Source organism: Dreissena polymorpha, chromosome 14 (genome assembly GCF_020536995.1).
Source record: "Dreissena polymorpha isolate Duluth1 chromosome 14, UMN_Dpol_1.0, whole genome shotgun sequence".
NCBI classification, from domain to species: Eukaryota; Metazoa; Mollusca; class Bivalvia; order Myida; family Dreissenidae; genus Dreissena; species Dreissena polymorpha.
Window position 1 is genome coordinate 7,535,658 of NC_068368.1, and position 24,976 is coordinate 7,560,633.

The 24,976-nt window shown below is 35.1% G+C and overlaps 1 long non-coding RNA gene and 1 pseudogene across 5 annotated transcripts; both read right to left on the reverse strand.

Moving 5' to 3' along the window:
• LOC127858570 (BTB/POZ domain-containing protein 16-like) overlaps positions 1 to 24,976 on the reverse strand; it is a 104,300-nt pseudogene that overhangs the window by 56,339 nt on the left and 22,985 nt on the right.
• On the reverse strand, positions 2,160 to 6,891 carry LOC127857962 (uncharacterized). 5 transcript variants are annotated; one of them, XR_008038700.1, is made up of 3 exons: positions 6,852 to 6,891; positions 4,477 to 4,568; positions 2,160 to 2,210 (listed from the first exon to the last, which is right to left on the reverse strand). It is a non-coding gene; the product is annotated as an uncharacterized LOC127857962 (long non-coding RNA). The 5 variants fall into 5 exon arrangements; XR_008038699.1 differs by lacking the exon at positions 6,852 to 6,891 and adding an exon at positions 6,791 to 6,830; XR_008038698.1 differs by lacking the exon at positions 6,852 to 6,891 and adding an exon at positions 6,426 to 6,465.

Sequence of the window (24,976 nt, forward strand, 5' to 3'; positions counted from 1 at the left end):
GATACTTACAGAGTGGTAATGCTGGGGTAGGGGCCAGGAGGTCAATTAGGGTCTCTCTGGGCAGGATACTTACAGAGTGGTAATGCTGGGACAGGAGATCAATGAGGGTCTCTCTGGGCAGGATACTTCCAGAGTGGTAATGCTGCGAAAGAAGGTCAATGAGGGTCTCTCTGGACAGGATACTGACAGAGTGGTAATGCTAGGACAGGAGGTCAATGAGGGCCTCTCTGGGCAGGATACTTACAGAGTGGTAATGCTGGCACAGGAGGTCAATAAGGGTCTCTTTGGGCAGGATACTTACAAAGTGGTAATGCTGGGACAGGAGGTCAATAATGAAGGTCTCTCTGAGCAGGATACTTACAGAGTGGTAATGCTGGGACAGGAGGTCAATGAGGGTCTCTCTGGGCATGATACTTACAGAGTGGTAATGCTGGGACAGAAGGTCAATGAGGGTCTCTCTTAGCAAGATACTTACAGAGTGGTAATGCTGGCACAGGAGGTCAATGAGGGCTTCTCTGTGCAGGATACTTACAGAGTGGTAATGCTAGGACAGGAGGTCAATGAGGGCCTCTCTGTGCAGGATACTTACAGAGCGGCAATGCTGGGACAGGAGGTCAATGAATGTCTCTCTGGGCAGGATATTTACAGAGTTGTAATGCTGGGACAGGAGGTCAATGAGGGTCTCTCTGGGCAGGATATTTACAGAGTTGTAATGCTGGGACATGAGGTCAATGATGGTCTCTCTGGACAGGGTACTTACAGAGTGGTAATGCTGGGACAGGAGGTCAATAAGGGTCTCTCTGGGCAGGATACTTACAGAGTGGTAATGCTGGGACAGGAGGTCAATGAGGGTCTCTCTGGGCAGGATATTTACATAGTTGTATTGCTGGGACAGGATGTCAATGATGGTCTCTCTGGACAGGGTACTTACAGAGTGGTAATGCTGGGACAGGAGGTTAATGAGGGTCTCTCTGGGCAGGATACTAAAAGAGTGGTAATGCTGGGACAGGAGGTTAATGAGAGTCTCTCTGGGCAGGATACTTACAGAGTGGTAATGCTGGGACAGAAGGTTAATGAGGGTCTCTTTGGGCAGGATACTTACAGAGAGGTAATGCTGGGACAGGATGTCAATGAGGGCCTCTCTGGACAGGATACTTACAGAGTGGTAATGCTGGGACAGGAGATCAATGAGAGCCTCTCTGGGTAGGATACTTACAGAGCGGTAATGCTGGGACAGGAGGTCAATGAATGTCTCTCTGGGCAGGATATTTACAGAGTTGTAATGCTGGGACAGGATGTCAATGAGGTTCTCTCTGGGCAGGATATTTACAGAGTTGTAATGCTGGGACAGGAGGTCAATGATGGTCTCTCTGGACAGGGTACTTACAGAGTGGTAATGCTGGGACAGGAGGTCAATAAGGGTCCTCTGGGCAGGATACTTACAGAGTGGTAATGCTGGGACAGGAGGTCAATGAGGGTCTCTCTGGGCAGGATATTTACAGAGTTGTATTGCTGGGACAGGAGGTCAATTATTGTCTCTCTGGACAGGGTACTTACAGAGTGGAAATGCTGGGACAGGAGGTTAATGAGGGTCTCTCTGGGAAGGATACTTACAGAGTGGTAATGCTGGGACAGGAGGTTAATGAGAGTCTCTCTGGGCAGGATACTTACAGAGTGGTAATGCTGGGACAGAAGGTTAATGAGGGTCTCTTTGGGCAGGATACTTACAGAGTGGTAATGCTGGGACAGTATGTCAATGAGAGCCTCTCTGGACAGGATACTTACAGAGTGGTAATGCTGGGACAGGAGATCAATGAGAGCCTCTCTGGGTAGGATACTTACAGAGTGGTAATGCTGGGACAGGAGGTCAATGAATGTCTCTCTGGACAGGATACTAACAGAGTGATAATGCTGGGACAGGGAGTCAATGAGGGTCTCTCTGTGCAGGATTCGTACAGAGTGGTAATGCTGGGACAGGATTTCAATGAGGGTCTCTCTGGGCACGATACTTACAGAGTGGTAATGCTGGGACAGGAGATCGATGAAAGCCTCTCTGGGCAGGATACTTACAGAGTGGTAATGCTGGGACAGGAGGTCAATGAGGGCCTCTCTGTGCGGGATACTTACAGGGTGGTAATGCTGGGACAGGTGGTCCATGAGGGTCTCTCTGGGCAGGATATTCATCAGCTGCATGTCCTGGATGTTCCCAGCTAAAATAAACAGAAAGTAATATTGTCCTGTACACATGGCAAGTTTTATCAGCAAGACATTGGAAACAGACATGACCCCTAATCACTCATTGCTTTGTCAGCTTTATTCAATTGAAAATAACTTAGGATCATGTGTATCACTGGGAAATAAAAAAAGTGAAAATCATATTTACACTTAATGATGATTAAAAATTTGGGCCATAACCTGTGAAAAGGGGGTCTAAAGGGGCCTTTTCACGTTTGGGTAAATTGACAAAAGTGAAAAAAGTTGTTTCAGATTCGCAAATTTTCGTTATAGTTATGATATTTGTGAGCAAACAGTAATACTGAAAATTTACCATGCTCTAAAATAGCTGTTATATGCATCTTTTGACGATTTAAAAACCCAAAAATTATAATCGTTGCAATGCGAAACGAATCAATAAATTGAAGAGTTCTGTTGTTGTTGTTATATTTTGGGAAACTAAGAGGATTGCTTATATAAAGTATAAAATACGTCTGATATTGTATCTGGAAGGATGGTCTAGTGGTCTAAGTGGTAGACTTTTTACTCCAGGACTCCAGGGGTCAGTGCTTCGATTCCTGCTGAGGGTTACCTTTTCTTTCTTTTTTTTATATTTTATTCTTGATTTTTTTACTGGAGCTTTTTATATCCAATGATTACATTTATCAATGTAAAGCATTTAATGACAAACTTAAAACATGCCAAAATCTGTGAAAAGGCCCCTTTAATGCATGTGCGTAAAGTGTTGTCCAAGTTTAGCCTGTGCCGTCTACATCATATCTACATATCATGATTATTAAATATTTGGGTCGTGCTCTGTGAAAAGGAGGTTTAATGCATGTGCATAAAGTGTCGTCCCAGATTAGCTTCTGCATTCTGCACAGGCTAATGAGTGACGACACTTTTCGCTTTTATCATATTTGTCAATTGAAGAATGCCTCTTTTTAGCAAAAATCCAGTTTAGGCAGAAAGTTTCGTCTATGATTAGCCTGCGCAGACTGCAAAAGCAAATCGGGGACGACATTTTGCGCATATGCATTAAACCCCTATTTCACAGAGCATGGTCAATTTTTATTGACACTTACGGTCGGTCTTGACAAGATAAGCATTATAACTCTCAAAGTGACTGCTTCTGGCATTATTCAAGTGATTTTTATGTGAACAAATCCATACTACACACATACTAAGTACTTGTACTAAGTATTGCTTTTGTTAACAGTCAGACATGACTCCCTGTCATATTTATTAAAAAGACACCAGTGTCGATCGGTGCTCTTTCTTACAAAATCTTCTTACAAGAACATACAAATAACCAGAAAATATGTTCTTACAGTTGCAATATCTTGAGAGAGTATTGATTACATCTAAGAATTAATTATGTTTGGCAAAGAATAGACTTTCAAATACTGCATGGAGCTGACAATATGTGACTGGCAATGTGCTAATTACGTTTCTTGCGTAACAAAATCATATTTTAATAAGAAAATCTTATGGAAAGAGGCATGAGATTGCATGCATCAACATGTAAATAGACAGCAAAAATGCCAATAATCAGACAATATGAATGAAAGTTGGAATAAAGCTTTGGTGAAAAGCGGATTTTTTAAATTTCCTCATACAGCAGTCTTGTTTCTGATTTCATTTATGAAAGCATGCACTCTTTACGAAGGTTACAAAGAAAATTCTCTTTACAAGTAAAGGGACTGTACTTTTAGTCTGTGACAAAATAAATCACATGTAGACATTTAGATGTGTGGTGAAGGAAATAAAGGAGCATTTCAGGAAAGAACATCAAAATCATTAATTTACAAAGACAGAATGTATAATTCTATTAAAATATAAAGGATATTTGTTGGATTCGGTGGATTATTGATTTTAATTCACGAGTTATCATAGAAATAATATTTTCACGAGTGGCTCAGCCACGAGTGAAAATATATATTTTCTATGATCATGAGTGAATTACAATCGATATTCCACCGAATCCAACTCATTTTATTTTTATTTTATGCTTTTTTTCACAGTTTATATAAATTGTTAAAAAGTTTAATTAAATAAATTCGCTGGCATAATGACGTCATTTTTTCAAAAAAATGACGTCATTTCACAATAAACAGTGCAAATTATCGATAATTTTCACTGTTTATTTTCACTGTTTGAAACAGTGAAATTATCAGTTTTAATTTACTGATGTTTCTCTATAAACAACCGGAAAGCATAAAATAAAATTCAGTATTCTTATATTGTCCCATCAATACTTACTATCAAGGATTCCATGTAAACGAACAGCAGAGAACATTGGTGAGTAGATCTGACCATCGTCTCTCTCAACGAACGATGAAGTTTTCGGCAAACTGAACAACAAACATGGTCATGTTTTATTAAACCATGGGGACATTGCCCCTGTTCACCCCTAGGTTAAGCAATTCTTGAAATCAAATGTCAAATCTTGAAGAAAATAAGTTGTTTTTCTTTGCAATATGGTAAATCACAAAATGTTAATAAAGATATTGTATGCTCAAACAAGATGTGTTTGTTAGACACTTTATCCCCCCATATATTTGACCTTTGACTTTGAATAATGACCTTGACCTTTCACCACTCAAAATGTGCAGCTCCATGAGATGCACATGCATGCTAAATATCAAGTTGCTATATTCAATATTGCAAAAGTTATGGCAAATGTTAAAGTTTGACGCAAACAAACCAACAAACAGACAAGGCAAAAACAATATGTCCCCCAGTATAGACTGCCTAGACTCGTGAATATCGGCTGAAGCTAACATCTGAATTTCAAATCATTAAGTAGCCATTACTCCATAATCCTTTAGTTACTGATTATGTTATCAAACAACCTAGATATTATTGTACCATATATTTAATGTGTTAGATATCAAAGGAAAAAGATAACATCATAATGGAACACTTTTATTTACATAGCACATAATTTGTTTAAATGTTGGATTTTCTTCACAAAAAGCTTCTTATAACACATCTGTTGAATTTTGATGGGCAATTATACACTAGAGCATCAGCATGCTCATGGGATCGTATGCCATATGGGGCTGAGGCAGCTTTTGACCAGGCTGAGATGCACAGTCTGGTCAGTGGCTTTAATGACTGGTAAAAAAACCACAAAATCTCTCCTGCACAGTCTGGTCAGTGGCTACAATGTCTGGTAAAAAGACCACACAATCTCTCCTGCACAGTCTGGTCAGTGGCTTTAATGTCTGGTTAAAAGACCACAAAATCTCTCCTGACTTAATAGACGACAGCAAAGTTCTGGACTAGACTGCGCCCTTGCACAGGCTAATCTGAATCTATATTTGCCAAATATCTCCTTTGACCCACTTTCACATGATGCGGCCATAAGTAATTTGCAGTATCCGACCATTTCATAAATTTGTTGAATATGAAAATAAACCAAATCATAATTGATTTTGAGTATGCGAACATATTACAAATGTGTTGTATATCAAAGATAAATAAGTAGAACAGGACAGTGCTATAGGAAGGCATCAATGATAGATAAACCAATGAACCTGTTGTAGTAGGACAGGACGCAGCTAAGGGAAGGCATCAATGATAGATAAACCAATGAACCTGTTGAAGTAGGCAGACGGTGCCATGGGAAGGCATCAATGATAGATAAGCCAATGAACCTGGTGAAGTATGACAGGCCAGTGCTTTGGGAAGGCATCAATGAGAGATAAACAAATGAACATGTTGAAGTATGACAGGACGGTGATATGGGAAGGCATCAATTAAAGATAAACCAATGAACCTGTTGCAGAATGAGAGGACGGTTCTATGGGAAGGCGTCAATGATAGATAAACCAATGAACCTGTTGAAGAATGACAGGACGGTGCTATGGGAAGGCATCAATGAAATATAGACCAATAAACCTGTTGAAGTAGGACAGGACAGTGCTATGTGAAGGCATCAATGAAAGATAAACCAATAAACCTGTTGAAGTAGGACAGGACGGTGCTATGGGAAGGCATCAATGAAAGATAAACCACTGAACCTGTTGAAGTATGACAGGACGGTGCTATGGCAAGGCATCAATGAAATATAGTCCAATAAACCTGTTGAAGTAGGACAGGACAGTGCTATGTGAAGGCATCAATGAAAAATAAACCAATGAACCTGTTGAAGTAGGACAGGACGGTGCTATGGGAAGGCATCAATGAAAGATAAACCAATGAACCTGTTGAAGTAGGACAGGACGGTGCTATGGGAAGGCATCAATGATATATAAACCAATGAACCTGTTGAAGTAGGACATGACGGTGCTATGGTAAGGTTCAATGACAGATAAACCAATGAACCTGTTGAAGTATGACAAGACGATGCTATGGGAAGGCAACAATGCGAGATAATCCAATGAACCTGTTGAAGTATGACAGGACGGTGCTATGTGAAGGCTACAATTCAAGATAAACCAATGAACCTGTTGAAGCAGGACAGGACGGTGCTGAGGGAAGGCATCAATGATAGATAAACCAATGAACCTGTTGTAGTAGGACAGGACAGTGCTATGTGAAGGCATCAATGAAAAATAAACCAATGAACCTGTTGAAGTAGGACAGGACGGTGCTATGGGAAGGCATCAATGAAAGATAAACCAATGAACCTGTTGAAGTAGGACAGGACGGTGCTATGGGAAGGCATCAATGATATATAAACCAATGAACCTGTTGAAGTAGGACATGACGGTGCTATGGTAAGGTTCAATGACAGATAGACCAATGAACCTGTTGAAGTATGACAAGACGATGCTATGGGAAGGCAACAATGAGAAATAAACCAATGAACCTGTTGAAGTATGACAGGACGGTGCTATGTGAAGGCTACAATTAAAGATAAACCAATGAACCTGTTGAAGCAGGACAGGACGGTGCTGAGGGAAGGCATCAATGATAGATAAACCAATGAACCTGTTTAAGTATGACAGAACGGTGCTATGGGAAGGCATCAATGAGAGATAAACCAATGAACCTTTTGAAGTAGGACAGGTTGGTTCTATGGGAAGCCATCAATGAAAGATAAACCAATGAACCTGTTGAAGTAGGACTGGATAGTGCTATGGGACGACTTCAATGAGAGATAAACCAATGAACCTGTTGAAGTATGGCAGGACGGTGCTATGGGCAGGCATCAATGAGAGATAAACCAATGAACCTGTTGAAGTATGACAGGACAGTGCTATCGGAAGGCATCAGTTGGAGGTGGGGATTTAGCTGCATGAAGAGCCAGTAGGTACACGCTGAACTCATTGTACGTGAGCAGCCGGTTGGACTTGAGGATCTTCTGCAGTAGGTCCATCGGCATCTCACACAGTTGGATGTTGTTTGAGAGCTGTAAACGGGAAAATTATGATTGATAAAAAGATGGTCCAATTACCACACATTTAAGTTGTCAATCTCAAAATTATTATCAAATTCATGTTAAACTGTTTCCAATGAGAATGCTCTTAAGACTAAGCTTTTATTTATTTATTTTTTTATTCAATATAAAACATACAATGTAAGTATGTGCATACGCAAAAACAAAAGTGGTATCATACAACAGTAATAATATCAAACACATATTATACATGATATGCTAGAATATAATGTTTTTTTGCTTTGGTTGCATGTGGTGTATGCTGTTATTTTTAAATGTAATAATCAATCCTATAGATGAGTTGCGTAGAGTTAGGTAGATGACAACTGGACTGGGTTATGAAAGTTTATGTGTTTCCATTTTTGTTCAAAAATATGAGGTTTATCGTTGTTGAGGGCTATTTCTTTTTCAATTTGGATCTTTAGTTTTAAATAGTTTATAAAACAGTTGAAAGTAGGTATTTGTTTTTTGTATTTGAAGCTAAATATAAAATATTTCATGAATATGATAATGTGGTTCACAGTGTTATTAATTTCTGGTATTTTAAAAGTATTCACACCGAAACTGATATTTAAGAGAGACAGTTTTATTTTTAATTGTTGTTTCTCTAGAAAAGTTGTTAACTGGTTCCATAGAGTTTGAATATGCTTGCACTCCCAGAAAAGGTGTTCTATTGTTTCAATGTGTTCGCTGCATATATCACATAAATTTGTGTTGGATAGGTTGCACTTAAAAAGGTATTTATTTGTAGCTATGATTCTGTGGACATATTTATAGTGAAAGTTTCTCAGTGTGCTATCTTTAGTTATTTTTATATGGCATGATAAATATTTGTTTCCAATTTAATTCTTGTTCTCGAAGAATGCTTTGCCATTTATTTTGAATCTTGGAGTTTTCTGCAGGGTGTTTAATTTGTAGTTTGTAAAATATTTTGTTTGTTTTGTTTTGTTTTGCAAGTATGTTTTCCGTGAATGATGTTCGAGTACATTGTGTGTTATTTGTATTAATTGTAGATTTAATATGTATGGGTATGCTTTTAATCAATGTGTAATACATTAGGAAATTGCCTGAAGGTATTCCGTATATATAACATATATTCTCAAAAGAATAGAAGTCTTTTATTCTGTAATCGTACAATTGGTCGACATATTTAATGTTTTTTTCAAACCAATGTTTATAGAAAAAAGTCTTATTGTTTGAAGTTATGTCTTTATTGTTCCATAGAATAGTTTTACTGGTGATTTGGGTTTCTAGATTATGAGTAACATTAGTCCATGCTGATAAAACATTTGATAGAAATATGTTTTCGTTTGCAATTTCATGCAAAATGGTATTGCTGATGTTACATTCAAAAAGTAAGGAGTCACCATATTTTTTTAGGATTTCCTGGTAGAATAATTTCCATTTACTTGTATTGGAATTATCTAGATATCTTTTAACCCAGCTGCATTTGATTGCATTCAAGAATGAGTAGATGTCCGTTAATTGGATACCTCCATTTTCTACAGATTGAATTAACTGAGTTTGTTTAATTTTATCAGGTTTACCGTCCCATATGAAATTAAATATTTCTGATTGTATATCTTTAATAATATCTTTTGGTGGGTTTGGGAGAACTGTTAGTGTATAAATTAATTTAGGTAGTGCAAACGTTTTCAACACCGTGTTTTTTCCGATTAGTGTAAGTTTACGATGCTGCCATGATTTTAAACAATTTTTAAATTTGTGTAGTTTAGGCAGTATGTTTTTTAGAACTGTTTCATTTTCATTGTTTGTGAATGTTATTCCTAACGTTGTTGCTTCATCTGATGTCCAGTGGAATTTCATTTCTTTTTTAAGTTGAATATTACTTTGTTTAAATTTACCTACTCGTAGCACAGTGTATTTACTTTTGTTAAGTTTAAGACCCGATGCCATTCCAAAAAGGGTAAGCGATTCTATAAGATTATTGAATGAGTCAATACTGTCATTTAAAAAATAAGTTGCGTCGTCAGCAAATAGCGACTGTTTAATTTCTTCGTCAGGTTCTAGCGATATTCCATTTATATGTTTATTTGATTGGATATAGTGTGATAGATATTCGATGCATATAATGAATAGTGAGGATGAGAGTGGACATCCTTGTCGTACCCCTCGTTCGATGTTAAAACTGTTTGAGAAGAAGCCATTATTAATTATTATACTGTTAATATCGGTATAAAAAAGTTTTACCCATTTAATTAGACTTTCACCGAAATTCATATTTTCTAAGCAAGAGAACATAAATGAATGGTCTAGTGAATCGAAAGCCTTTTCAAAGTCTGCAAAAAAGATGAGGCCAGAATTGTTTGGTTGGTTGAAATAATTTATGCATTCTTGTATCAGACGTACATTTTCACCAATTTATCGTCCTTTAATAAAACCAGATTGTGATCTTGAAATGACTGATGGTAATATTTTTTTTATTCTGTTTGAAATACTTTTAGTTGCAATTTTATAATCATTGTTAAGTAGACTAATCGGGCGCCAGTTTGATAAGGATTCTAGGTTTTTTCCAGGTTTTGGAATGAGTGATATTATAACTTGCTTTTGTAGCGTAGTTAGGTTTTTGTTGTTAAATGAATAGTTGAGTGAATTAATTAAATGTGTTTTAATATCGTTCCAGAATATTTTATAAAATTCGACTGTGATGCCATCAGATCCTGGACTTTTGTTATTTTGCATTTCTTTAAGTGCTATTCCACATTCATATTCATTAAGTAATCCGTCGCACAGTTGTTTTTCTTCTTGATTTAAAGCATGATGTGTATTTTTAAAGAGGGCGTTATTTTCAACATGTTTTCGTTTATAGAGGGTTTCGAAAAACAAACGTTGTTCTTCTAGTATTTGAGTTCTGTGTGTTATATCTTCGCCATTAACTACTAATTTGTGTACAGTTTTTTGTTCACTTCTACGTTTTTCGATGTTTGCGAAGTATTTTGTATTTTTTTCATTGTGTTCAACATGCTGTGCACGTGCTCGTAATATTATTCCATTGAGTTGTGTATGATAAATTCCTTCTAATACTTGTTTTTTTAATGTTATTTCATTCTCAATGTCTTTTGTATCGTTTGTGTTTGTTTCATGTAATTGTTTTTCAAGTGTTTCAATGATTTTGATGGTTTCAGTTTAAAGTTTGAATGTTTTTTTTGTTTAAATGATGCGTATCTAATCGTTGTATTACGTATATTTCCTTTAATTACTTCCCATAAGGTGTTTGGGTTTGCATCTTTATTATTTTGAACTTTATTGAGTATTTCTTGTTTTATTTGCGTTTGGTATTGTGTATCTAATAATATGCTGTTATTGATTTTAAAGTATCCTGGGCCTCTTTCAGGTTGTATTTTGTGTACTTTAAGTTCAACTAGGGAGTGGTCAGTCATGAATCCTGGTTTTATGCTGCATGTGTCAATAATATTACAAAGAGATTCAGATATTAAAAAATAGTCTAATCTGCAGAATATTGTTGGTTTTGTGTTTGAGTGCCAGGTGAATTTGCTTTCGTTTGGATTTACAGTACGCCAGATGTCTATCATATTGTAGTTTTCAATTATGTTATTTAAAATGTTTCTATTTTTAGGATGCGTATAAAGGTTTCCCTTCTTTTTATCTAGTAATGGGTTAAGGACAGTATTGAAATCACCACCGACTATAATGTTTTTATCTTGGTTGTTAATTATAAAGGATTGTAATGTTTCGTAAAATGTGGAGTCATCTATGTTAGGGCCGTAAACGTTGATTAATGTTAATTGTGTTTCGTGTATTTTGATATCTATACTTGCTTGTCTGCCAATTATTATTTCGTTAAAGTTTTCGACTGTGATCCCTATATTATTTTTTATCAGAAAGGCAATGCCTTGTTTATTAGTATGTTGTCCACTGAGATAGATGTCTCCGTCCCATTCTTCTTTTACGGTTTGTGCTAAAGTAGGTGTCAAGTGACTTTCTTGTAATAGGCATATACTATTTTTTTTTCGTCTAACCATTTGAAGATTTTTATACGTTTGTCTTTATTGCTTAGCCCTTTGACATTCAAAGTGCATAATTTAATCATTTAAAGAGGTGAAGGGTGATGTAAATGCTAATTTATGTGTGCTTGTCCAGTTAGTTTCTATTTGAAAACATGTCCAGTTGGTTTCTCTACTGTAAATATATATACAGTTACACAAAAGATGTACAAGATACATTCTATCTTCATACATTTCAACAGAAAAACATAAAAACAGAGAAAATATAAAATACCACATGTGAAAAAAAACAACAACAAGCGAAATACAACGAAACAGAAACAAAATGTACAAAAGGAGTTTCAACATATGAGGATTGATTATAAATCAAAACATATAGGCTAATTTACATCTAAATACATGATTTAACAACATATATTTTACATTTGATAATATTTGGGATGTATCAATTACTTAAATCCGAAAGTGTTCATAAAATTGAAGAGACATTTAATTTTACATATAACTTGCTTATAAGCAATAGGAGAGTTTAGATTTATCAAAACATTTTTTTTCTTCTAAAATCTAAAACCCACACTCAAGCTTATTACAACACACATGTGTTAAACAAACAAAGAACAACACATCCACATATTAAATACAAATTGTCAAATTTATCAAAATATTTTTTTTTCTTCTAAAAAACTAAAATCCACACTCAAGCTCATTACAACATACATGTGCTAAACAAACAAGGATCAACACATCCACATATAAAATACAAATTGTCATTAATGTTCATGTATTGCAGTCATGTGAATTACCGTTATATTTAACTTTAACACAAACTATATAAACCGGTAAATTATTAAGTATATTTCGATAAAGTATACGACTTTAAACAACGACTTGATCAACGTTCATGTGTTGCAGTAGTGTGTATTATAGTCATATCAAACAAGGAACAACATATCCACATATTAAATACAAATTGTCAAATTTATCCAAATATTTTTTTTTCTAAAAGCAAAAACCTACAATCAAGCTCATTACAACATACATGTGCTTAACAAACAAGGAACAACGCATCCACATATAAAATACAAATTGTCATCAATGTTCATGTGTTGCAGTCATATGAATTACAGTCATATCTAACCTTAACAAAAACTATATAAACCGTTAAATTATTAAGCATACTTCGATAAAGTATACGACTTTAAACAACGACTTCATCAACGTTCATATGTTGCAGTAGTAGGTATTATAGTCATGTCTAACCTGAACAAAAACTATATAAGCTTTTATTGCCATTGATTAAATATCAAGACTAAGGCAAACATATGGAGTATTCATAATTGTTGCACATGGAATATGAGTGATTTGATAGCTGTTATTGGAGAGCTGGAAATGGGAAATAGAAAATATTCACAACATAGTTGTGTGAAATTTCATGGGGCTTGCTGAAACGCTACCAGTAAGAAGTTTGACATGTGAGCGATGTTAATAGATTCAAGCAAATCTTAATCTCTCATTTAAATACACGCATTAAACTTGTAATACACACATACACAATATAATTCCTAAGCTAGTAAAAGTAGTATATTCCAAGAGTACAATAGTATTATTATAAAACGCCAATTTTAATGGAGGACCTAAGACCAAAACCTAACTGGAGTATTAAGTAAGCAGAACACGATTCAAACTCATTTACATACTTACTTAAAAAAAGCTATATTTTAATCCCTGGATCATTTGTACCATTGTTATGATCCTCCCAATTTAATAATTAATATTCTTACAAAACACAACTTTTTATATCATAAATATATCTTATAATTATAATAACCCAAGGTTTTAACAATTTGAATGTAAATAAATATTTTTAAGATTACTGATGGCAATATAAATGCAAGGATTTTCAGTACAGTTTAAAGTCCTTTCCGCATTTTTTCACCGTAAAGTTGAATTATTAAAGCAAGTGCAAAAGCATTGATTATTTTCTAAAAGTAGGCATGAAAACTTAAAGAACATATTGAGTCTGCCATGAAGCCAGGTAAATAAAACTTGAAAGCAAACAACACTTCAATTGTTATGTTCCTGAAAATTGTATAGAAGCTGCTTTAAACTGAGGTGCTTCGGCCCTTTGAGATGCTTTCCAATATCCTAAGAGATAAAGCATTTTAGCTTGTGTTAAAAAAGATTTCAATATAAGAAATTTAAAGATAGAACATTGATTTCCACAGAGACTTATTGCAGATTTCGATGTAAATGTAATCATGTGATTTCTCTCTTAAATGATTTCGGTATGCAAATGTGACAAACATTATTGAAATGGATGTCTTATTAATTTTAGTTTTTTTAATTCGATATTTTGCAATTTTCATCCCTTTTACAGTCATAAAAAAACCTTAATTGACTTCCAAATTTTATACACTTAAGGATATAAAAAAAATAGCTGTAAATAGAAAGCATTGTTATGTAATGTCCACTTAAAACACGGCAAAATGTTTATCTCTTAAAAAATGAATTTGTTACAACCAGATAAAAGCGTTCCTAAAATTAATTTTGCTGACACTAGCTTTAGTGTTCCAATACAACCAATATCTCTCTAATATAAATTTTAATCTAATACAATACCCGCAAACAAAATGAAATAGACTGCTAGGAAGAAAAATATTTCATTCATTTTCAAAGTGCAGCCTTTACTGAAAAGTGGAAGACATACTCATGTGCAAAAGTTAATATCCTGATGTATTTGTTTGTACATTTGTATTACTCTATCAACAATGATTTAAGAGTTACAATTCATATCATTTCAAAACTGTCACGTTTTAATTAAACTGGATCTAAGACCACCTGTTGCTTGACAAATGATTTTTTTTTAATGTGGGCAATTATTCCACAAAGCACACCAAGCTCACAAAGAAATCTGTAAATTATGCAGCACACAAAAAAAACATGGAACAGACAGTCAAAAATGGGTATTAGAATCAACTATAGTGTGAAACTAACATGAAAATAATAACACAATTATCCTTGGGCATAAGTCATCATGAATGAGAGTGCTTTATTCTGTGAAAACTAATATAATCCAGGCTAACATTATACAAAAGTGTATAAAAATCAACTTAAATGTGGCAACGACTGAGCAATAATGACGCTATTTTTGGTGGGCATTATGTATGAAGATAGTGGCAGTTATTTCGTGAAAACTATTCCATTTCTACCCACTTACGTAATGCAAATTTCTTAAAAACGTATTCTTGTTTAGTATAGCATGAAATTTATCGCATACAGTACACGCATACGGGCCATGAATCAGTGATTACTAAATTTTAATATTAACCAAATGCATCACAGAAATCTATGAGAAGCATTAATATACATTACATTCTTAATTCCAAGCAGAAGTATGTATTCCAACAAAATTTAGGCACACACATTTCCAAATGTTAATTTTTAAAAATTGTACAGCCCATATACAGTTATCATATGTAGGTAATAATCCTTCATGTTTCATTTTGATCATGTATTATATTCAGGCAGCATAGCTTAACCACTGAAGAGGGAAGTTTAATAAAATGTGGATACAATGTTTAAAATATCCCTAGGGGTATTTTATTATATTTAAGAGACAAAAGCTATTAAACTTAACATAAGTGGAGTTATTTCTTAAGTTTCTTTATATTTTTATGCAAATAACAATTATGCATTATGCTTTCTTCATGCTTAAATTGAATCCATATAATATATAACCGTAATTACTCTAATATTTTTTTTAGTGTCCAAAAATTTAGATACAAAAAATATTCAACAATTACAGGTGTCTAAAAATTTATCAAAAACGATTAAGGTGTCCGAAAATTATAAATAATATTTAATATTTAAATAAATGCAATAAATCAATGAACAATAATTATCTTGTGATTAACTCTTCTTTTTCTGCTTAAAGAAATAAATACAAGTTCACAGCTTTCTTGACTAAATTGATATAGAACAAAAAACGTAAAAACAGACTTAAAATTCTGCTTCCTTAATAGGACGACACTGTTTCAAAATGCTGTTGGGTGAATCTATTACTTTCAACCGGTTAACATTGTTATTAACCCAATAACGTCAATGTAATGGTAAATTGTCCTCAGGCATGAGTCTGCAAAACTTAATGACCTCAAACCCGTTGTAAAAATATATGATTGAAGTGACACGAGATAAGCGAAAAACAGGGCCTTAGTCTTTAGAAAAGCGCTGTAAAATATCTGTCCGAAAATTATGAGACATTAATTATGGACGAAAACCCATATGTCAAAAAATTTAGAGTCATTTAAAAGGAATTTTTTGCTAGAAAAGAGGATGTCAAAAAACTTAGAGTGTCAGAAAACTTAGAGTAATTACGTTAAACGAATACAGCAGATTTAACTCAGACTTAAACTCCCAATCAAATTTATATTCTTCTTTTAATAGTGACACTTCTCTGAGATTTGGTTCCTACCCATTAGGGACAAGAATGCTTAAAATAGAGCATTTTTCTACTTGGGTTAATTACAATTGCACCACAAAATCACAGGAACCCCCCCCCCCGCACATACACACACACACACACACACACACACACACACACACACACACACACACACACACACACACACACACACACACACACACACTGAACACTGAAACAGTGATGAACACATGAATGAAGCAATGTTACACTTACAACTGGAATCAGATTGAGTTCAAGCCATCTCTCACAGGCCAGCACTATCCGCTCTTGTTGATGCTGAAATAGTAATGCAGACATTGCTTGCATATTTAACAAAAGTGCTTATAATTGTCTTATTCTTCATCAAATTGATGATGCAACTGCTATTAATATTAAAATTTCATATATTATACAAATTGGTGTCTTAGCGATAAAAAAGTTATGCACAATAATAAACAAAAAACGACAACATTAATTGTCAGTTGATATGTACTTTTAAAAGTCGAATCAGAATGTGTCAATTTTAAGGCAAAACAACACGTCAGAAATGTGTACAAAAGCAACAAGAGCCACGCATAACGGGTGCCAACGCTCGGCTGCGGATGCAGTTTTGAATAAATGAAAGCTTTTCAGATTTTTTTTATTTTTTTTTAGATCACAGTGACCTTGACCTTTGACCTAGTGACCCAAAAATAGGTGTGGCATGTAGAACTCATCAAGGTGCATCGACATATGAAGTTTCAAAGTTGTAGGTAGAAGCACTTTGATTTTAGAGCCAATGTTAAGGTTTTATCACGGCGGACGGCAAACGCCGGACGGCGGACGACGAGCTGGCTATGACAATATCTCGGGTTTCCGAAAACAGCCGAGCAAATATTCATACAAAGTGAGCATATTCCCATCATCTATCAACATTAAGCATAAACAAGGGTGCCAAAATATCACAAGATACGCCCGTTTGAAGGTTTTGGACAACTTGATAACTTTACCATTCGAGTTGCAAAATGATTATATTTTTGAAAATTAAGCAGCACATATTTGAACTTGACCTAGATATCATCTAGACACAACTTCTGACAAATTTGGTGAAGATCAGATGAAAACTACTTCAATTAGAGAGCAGACGCCATGCTCAATGCTTGAAATGCACTTAGTGACCTTGTGACCTAGTTTTTTACCTGGCATGACCCATATTTGAACTTGACCTTGATATTGACTAGATTCAAATTCTGACTGGGTTTGGTGAAGATGATTGATCGGATGAAAACTACTTAAATTCGAAAGGGGACACCATGCTAAATGCTTGAAATCCTCTAAGTGACCTCGTGACCTAGTTTTTGACCTGGCATGACCCATATTCAAACTTGACATAGATATCATTTAGACACAACTTTTTACCAAATTTGGTAATGAACGGATGAAACCTACTTCAACTAGAGAGCAGACAGCATGTGAAATCCTTAAAATGCACTTAGTGACCCCGTTTTTACCCGGCATGACCCATATTTGGATCTTCAACTAGATATTGTTTAGATACAACTTCTGACCAAGTTTTGGAAAGATCGGAAGAAAACTACTTCAATTAGAGAGTGGACACTATGCTAAATCCTTGATATGCACTAAGTGACCCTGTGAACTAGTATTTGACCTGGCATGACCTATATTCAAACTTGACCTAGATATTGTCTATATACAATTTCTGACCATGTTTGGTGAAGATCAGATGAAAACTATTTGAATTAGAGAGCAGACGATGCTGTGGACGCCGCCGCCTACCACCTGCCAAGGGTGATCTTATAATACGTCCCGTTTTGAAAACGGGCGTATTAAAAGGAATGTGCGGCTGAATGCCTTGTTAAGAGAGTGCAGTTAACAGACAAAACACCTGGCCTTGTGTTCACAAAACATTTTTGCAATCGAACATCGAGTTTAGCTGACATCGATTTTCCTTTTTGCCTATTATTTTCAATGACAAGCAGAATCGATTTTCGATTGCAAAAACTGTTTTGTGAAAACACGGGGCCTGGAAATAATAATGACAAGATGAAACATGTGTATACTCTTATATGAATGATAGTAAAAAACACAAACAAGTCCTATAAAAGTTCGAAAACATTTTAAGCATTTCCATAGTTTAATGAATGAAACTCAATCCATCAACAAAGGCTTTGGAAAACTGCAACATTCCTTAGTGGCAAAAAACAATTTTATTTTATCCAAATTCTTGAATAAAAATACTTATAACATGTTGTATGATTTATGTCATTCTGCCTATCCTTTAGCTATCTCATAACTAATGGTTGTGTCAGGACATTCAACGGCCACCGGAAAAACTTTGCGAAACCGAAATTTCGCAAACTTAAGTACCCTTTTTCTTAAAGATTTGCTACTTTGAGACATAGTATGCGATAAAAGTCTTATCGTTGATTAATAATTGGTTATTTTCACTCAAAAAACGCGTTTCCTTCACTATGAAATTTATAAGCAAAGTTGGGGTTCCCATGGGATTTTTGCATTTTCCCATGGGATTTTCGATTTTCCCATGGTGTTTTTTCTCCCATGGGATTTTTTTTCTCCCATAATTTGCAAATGGGAGAAAAATCCCATGGGATTTTGAACATTTTAAAAAACGTGTTTTATTTGCGTTTGCAAGTATTTTAACGTTATTTAAGGACTGTATATTGGTTTTATGCCAATTATATATAAAAATATATAGTAATAAAAAAATCCCATTTTAAAATGGGAGAAAAAAATCCCATGGGATTTTTTTCTTATTTTGAGAGATTTATTCATGAAACTTTCAGAAACATCATATTTTATGAAATGATGAACAACTACGATATTTTAATGCGTTTAGTCGTGTTTAAAAAAAACAAAAAATCCCATGGGATTTTTAAATCCCATGGGATTTTTAAAACCCATGGGTTTTTTTGTCCCATGGGATTTTTTTTCCTATGGGATTTTTCAGTTTCGTAAGCCGAATAAGTTTCTTAATGCGAAAAACAACAATAAAGGAAATAATATTTATAATTTTGAATAATAAATTGAATAATATAAATAACATGAATATTTTTAAAATTAGTTACAATTAAAGGTTTATGCTAGTAGAACTTATCATTTCTTGTTCGAGCAGATGGTTGAGTCCAATTGGTGAGTATGCCAGCTTAGAACCAGTATAAATGCATCGCAGACAGACAACGCTGTCATACTGTACACACCGCTGAGTAACAATCTTTATTGCATTTCATTTTGCAACAGAAAATGAACTCCGTAGTATAATTGATCTTATATATGCACTCTGCTTTTGAAAGCGTGCAACACATTAACATAACAATAAGTCCATGCCATAAACTATGTGCAAATTCCATTCAAAGCTATATACACATTATAAAGGTCAGATGACCCGCGTCATGCGAAAATGGGTCTTATGTCATATGCGGCCAAAGTTGGTCCATCACAGCTTGTCCAACCGCGCAGTCTGGTCAGGTTCTACGCTGACTGATATATAAAGTCAAGCCATGATTCGTGGTCTCATATCCAAACTCGGTAGCTCCTGTGCGAAACTTTTACCGGAAACGACGGCACCGAGACGGGCGCTCGAACTTTGCGGATGCGCGTTATATGTTATATATAATAGCGCGATGTGTTTTTCTTGCCTCAAATTAGTAAGCCCAATCAGCGTTTTATTGTGTTCTTTGCTTCTACTATTAACAAGAACTTCAACCGATACGAACATGAATTTTATTTTAATATGTTTATTTAATGCTCGGAAAACTCATTGTATATTTAGACTACTACTTATAAAACAAAGTCGGGTTTTCAACATCTGTTTTCGGCATATAAATTGTTATTCCAAACCAGATTTTACGCACTTTACTGTACAAAATACCGTAAGGGCCACCGTGGTTACTCATTAAAATCCAGAGGGCGAGAATGCGAGAACGCGAAAGTACGATGACGACAGTGCGACAATACGATGGCGACAATGCGTTCGTACGATTGCGAAAACGCGCAAGTACGATGACGACAATGCGACAGTGCGACAATACAATGGCGGCAGTGCGATAGTACGGGGGCGACAATGCGATAGTCATATCGTACTGTCGCCGTGGTATCATCGCAATGTCGCCATCGTTCTATCGCATTGTCGCCATCGTATTGTCGCACTGTCGCCATCGCATTTTCGAATTGCCGCCATCATACTATCGCGTTATCGCATTGGCACCATCGTACTATCACACTGTCGGCTATCGCCATCGTATTGTCGCACTGTCGTCATCGTATTTTCGCACTGTCGTCATCGTATTATCGCACTATCGAACTGTAGTATTGTCGCCATCGTACTATCTCACTGTCGCCATCGTATTGTCGCACTGTCGTCATCGCACTGTCTGATTGTCGTCATCGTATTATCGCGTTCTCGCATTGTCGCCATCGTACTATTGCATTGTCGCCATCGTATTGTCACCCTGTCATCATCGTATTGTCACATTGTCGCCATCGTACTATCGCGTTCTCGCGTTCTCGCCCTCTGGATTTTAATGTGTTACCACGATGGCACTAACGGTATTCCGTAATACTGCTAAAGCACAGTATGATTAGGTCACTCCCAATGCTCAAATCTCTATGTCTATTTTAGTAACAACACATGTCTATGGAAGGATATTTAGGTAAAAGTTACATCATTCGTGGTGAATATTTACATTATGACTGATGCTTATTCTAATTTGCTTTATGACAATTCCAACATGCTTGTTGTCTATTCGTTTATACTTGATGATTGCTGCAACATTACATCATTCATGATGAATATTTACATTATGCGTGATGTTTATTCTAACATGCTTCATGACAGTTCCAACATGCTTGTTCTCTATCGGTTATACTTGATGATTGTTTCAACATGCTTGGTGACTATCCAATGTTTGTGTGTTCATTATTCCTGAAACCAGTCATAATCGGTTTTGCCACTAAGCGTCATTAACAACGGCAGTTAGCAACAGGCAGTAAGCAGAATGCAAGTTACTAAATTATGACAACAGGTGGCGCGCGTTTATTTTCCGTATGTTGAATAAATTACTTTTCGGAAAAAAAAGCGAAAACATCCGAATCATTTTGACTAGTAAACTGAATAAGCTAAATTAGTTCCCTTCGTTATATAATCTCCATTAAACTAAATACGTTCATTATTGCCATGAAGACCAGTAGGTTTACACAATGAATTGACTGCCGTGAATGTTTTTGATATTTATAAGATGCAATTGGCACTCAAGAAATTATACATGTATTTTATTCAGAACATAACGGGGCTGATGTGTTGGAATTGTGGCCCTTCCCTAATCCAAATAATTACAGTAGACGTAATCTACCGATGTGCATTGCATATCGACCTCATATTTATAAAGTAGCCCAAACCCCCATTGCCACAGACCTGTGCGTGAAACTTTCAGATTTCTCTAGTCTGTTTACCATGCTATAATTACAATTTCTATAAACACATATTTATCATTTTATGACTATATAATGTCTGTGGTATAAAGAGAAACCTGAAAGTTACAAGTACTCGTGTATAGTACTGTACAACTATTGTACTCCTCGTTGAGAAAACAACTACTTCATCTACATGTATTAAAATATCATAAAACATAATTTTCAATCAAGTTGGAAAAAATCAATAAATAAATGTCATATAAACAGGTTTGTCATGAACGTTGACGTCGCTCTTGGTTACCAGAAAAATTCCCACGCACGGATTTCAACCGTCATTGTTTACAATCAATTAAGTGCATAAGTACTTGAATTTGTATAGTGTTTTTTAAAAGTGTCCAACTACAGGTGGTTATCGTGTGGCTATAATACTTATTAGTGAAAACATATTTTGGAATGATACGTAATCATATTATAACAAAAAATCAACTTTTCTTAAAAAAAATAAGTTAAATATATATTCAACAAGGTATCCAACTCGAAATCATCCGAAAACGGGATGCATCGTTTTAAACAGCCATTACTTCATCAATTTTGCAGCGATTTTCACGATCTTGGTCTTATTCAACGCAGAAATAAATTTCCTTTCTGGAAATGTATATGTCTTGCAATATTTTTACAAATACTGGGTCAACTTTTAAGAAATAACACGATACACAACTCGCGTGACCCAGCTGTGACCGATCAGACAGTATTCATGGCTGAAATCTTCACGGGGAAAAGGGCATTTTCCCTGCAAAGTTCACGAACCTCGATACCATAATTCAATAAAACGTATGAAAAAAAACATTCTTACCGTGCTTGCCGTAGCATTATGCATCAAAACTAACTGTCTAGCGCATTTTCAAACCTTTGTTTACATACATTTCAACCAACTGACATTTTAAACACAAGAGTGATTTCATTGCTCCAATGCGGAGTTGTGTCTTTACAACTGGATATTTCATTCATAAATACGGTCTGATCGATCACAACTGGGTCAAGCGAATTATGTATAGCTTTATTTCTTAAAGTTTGACCCAGCATGTGTAGAAATATAACAATATATATACATTTCCTAAAAGGAAATTCATTTCTGCGTTGAATAAGACCGGGTCATGAAAATCGCTGCAAAATTAATTTAGTAATGGCTGCTCAAAACGATGCACCCCGTTTTCGGATGATTTCGAGTTGGATACCTTGTTATATATAAAACGATAGTGATGTTTTTTTATAGAAAATTTGATTTTTCGTTTTAATATGATTATTTATCATTCAAAAAGATGTTTTCACTAATTATTATCATAGCCACACGCTAACCACCTGTGTGTCCAGCACGTGTGCCGGGAGAACAGGGCTTAATGTATTTTTTTTGTTAAGCTCTATAATATTTATATCCAATCTGTATGAAAAAATGTCGGTGAACATTATTCCGGTGTTAATTTTTGAAAATATTGAGGCATTCGTTAATTATAGATCTAAAACGGAACATTAATCCGCAAAAAAAAACACCGGGCATATTGCATATTAGATCGGACACATGAAATTATTTCGAAAGAAAGCAATAAGAGTTTCAATTCTACATGAGTAAGTCTCGCTGTGCACGATTACGCTCTTACTGCTCGTATATATTTGACTCTTGGCAAATACCTAGTGTTTTATTTTGCTTAATCTAAATTATAATCTAAATACTTAAAGCAGCATGACCAACAGCTCTTTCATATGTGAAAGAGATTGACACGAAATACCTACCCATCTATAATAAAGTTTATATGTGCACTTCAATATTATAGTTTTATAGCATTTTATGTGGTGCAATATAAAAGTACTCTAGTAAATTTGAAATTATGTAATCGATTTCCTCTCAACATACATGCAAAGTTCCAGATAACTTTTTCAGCAAAATCTTGGTTTACACTCTATAATAATCCAGCCTTAAAGTCTATTATTAATTCTTTTTTTTCAGGTAAATATAATTTTTGGCACATCCGCATTTAGGTTTATAGTCTAAGAAGAGCTCATGACAATTGCCGGGTTACAGCAGACTTTTTGCGATAAAAGGACCAGATAATGGAAAACGTTCGGCTTTTCGACTGTTGTAAAGATGGTCTGTTATTCATAATAACGTTAAAGTGCTGTTGATTTCATAATTGTAATGAGGGCCTAGTGGGAAACGAGTGGGAACTCATTGATAAAATGTTTACATTATATGCATTGATATTGAGTTTTACGCATGATCACACATTTTGAATTCTTATTTTATTTTTCCAATGTGTAACCGTACGCACAGAATTTAAGTCTACTTTTTTACTAAATTTAATTCAATTTTTTACGACTTTAAGCGTCTTATCTGGAGCTCTGCATACACGCATTAGTAGCATATATTGATATATATCCATAGACTTTCTTTGGTTATTGAAGGTAAATTACTGTTCAAAAATTATGGTTAGTCATTAACCAAAAAAAAGTTAAGTCTACAAACACGCGGTTAATTTCGGTTCAGTAGCAAATATCTTACAAATGTGCACAACTTCTCCTATAACATAAAATTTCCGTTATACGCGGTAAATTTCCGTAGTCCTCCGTAGCATTTCGGAATGACTGTCAATTGACATCATTGTATCATGCATGATAGTATGTTGCTTTGTGCTTGGGTGAAACTCACATCTTACCATCGCGTTAATTTATTAAACGCATTAATATTTGATTCCATTATGCACTGCGCCTATTGCACAAGTCTCTCTGCACAAACCAACATACACATATGCAGCATGCAATTAACGAACAAGAATGTTGCATCTGTACACATGCATGATACCATTAAGCAGAATGTAAATAGACATTGGACATCAGGCAAGATGTAAGTGTCATCAAGCATGAAAAGGTGTCTACATACTAATTGAAAGTACCATCAAGAATCATGACACAGTCACAGAGAAGGATGTAATTTTTACAAAAATACCCTTCCATATTTGTCGGCACTGTGTGTTTGCTTAATTTCACTGAAGAACGTCTACTGGTAAATCTTACAAAAAAAAGTGATAAATAAGACTGAGTAGCAATTTTTTCGGCGTTGCTGTTTAACGTCAAATTTGGCCTTTCAACGAACTTCTTAAAAGCCCATTGAATTTTAATGAAGAAGTTTCCCGCTTGTAGGTCCGAATGAATTAAATCAAATTTTGCAATTGGCAATTTGATAGAAATCCCCATAAAACATTGCACATAGCTTTCTGAAATAAACAGGCCACATTGAACGCATTCACGATATCCAACAGCTCTCTTTGCAAAGACCTATCTAGTGTTTCTTGGCCGTGTATGATCTATAATTAGAACATCGTCACCTAAACATCTACTAATAGAAGAGCATATTTTGGGGAAACAAAAATTCAATAAGAGTATAAAACGTCCACGATCAATAATGTGTAGTTTGTTAAAGATATCACGGCAGTAAAAACATAG